Below are 1,440 nucleotides of genomic sequence, written 5' to 3' on the forward strand. Positions count from 1 at the left end.
CACACACACACACACACACACACACACACACACACACACACACACACCAGGGAAAGTTTATCCAGAGAGTCCTTCACCAGGACGGTATTCCTGCCGATGACTCTTTTTTATTATTATTGTTTCATTTCCACAGGTTATTAGGGAACAGATGGTGTTCGGTTACATGAGTAAGTTTTTTAGTGGTGATTTGTGAGATTTTGGTGCACCATCACTTAAGCAGTATACATTGCACCCAATTTGTAGTTTTTTACCCCCACCCTTTCCCCCAAGTCTCCAGAGTCCACTGTGTCATTCTTATGTCTTTGCATCCTCATAGCTTTGCATCCTCATAGTTTATCTCCCACTTAAGAGTGAGAAAGTACAATGTTTGGTTTTCCATTCCTGAGTTACTTCACTTAGAATAATAGTCTCCAGTCTCATTCAGGTTGCTGCAAATGCCATTAATTCATTCCCTTTTTGGCTGAGTAGTAATCCATTGTATGCATATACCATAGTTTCTTTATCCAATCATGGATTGAAGGACATTTGGGTTAGTTCCATATTTTTGCAATTGCAATTTGAAGTGCTATAAACATGTGTGTGCAAGTATCTTTTTTGTATAATGACATTTTTACCTCTGGGTAGATACCCCGTAGTAGGGTTGCTGGATCAAATGGTAGTTCTACTTTTAGTTTTCAAGAAATCTCTACATTGTTTTCCGTAGTGGTTGTACTTGTTTACATTCCCATCAGCAGTGTAGAAGTGTTTCCTGTTCATCACAACCCTGCCATCACATCAATTATATTTTTATTTTTATGTTTTATTTATTTTATTTATATATTATATTTTTTGATTATGGCAATTCTTGAAGGAGTCAGGTGGTATCACATTGTGGTTTTGATTTGAATTTCCCTGATCACCAGTGATGTTGAGCATTTTTTCATAGTTTGTTGGCCATTTGTATATCTTCTTTTGAGAACTGTCTATTCATGTCCTAGCCCAGGTTTTGATAGGATTTTTTTTCTTCCTAGTTTGAGTTCATCGTAGATTCTGGATGTTAGTCCTTTGTCAGATACTCTGCTCATTGTTTCTTTTGCCATGCAAAAGCTCTTTAGCTTAATTAAGTACCAGCTATTTATCTTTGTTTGTTTGTTTTATTATACTTTAAGTTCTAGGGTACATGTGCATAACATGCAGGTTTGTTACATATGTATACTTGTGCCATGTTGGTGTGCTGCACCCATCAACTCGTCAGCACCCATCAACTCATCATTTACATCAGGTATAACTCCCAATGCAATCCCTCCCTCCTCCCCCCTCCCCGTTATAGGCCCCGGTGTGTGATGTTCCCCTTCCCGAGTCCAAGTGATCTCATTGTTCAGTTCCCACCTATGAGTAAGAACATGCGGTGTTTGGTTTTCTGTTCTTGCGATAGTTTGCTGAGAATGATGGTTTCCAGCT

This window comes from Piliocolobus tephrosceles, chromosome X, assembly GCF_002776525.5.
Source record: "Piliocolobus tephrosceles isolate RC106 chromosome X, ASM277652v3, whole genome shotgun sequence".
Taxonomy (NCBI): domain Eukaryota; kingdom Metazoa; phylum Chordata; class Mammalia; order Primates; family Cercopithecidae; genus Piliocolobus; species Piliocolobus tephrosceles.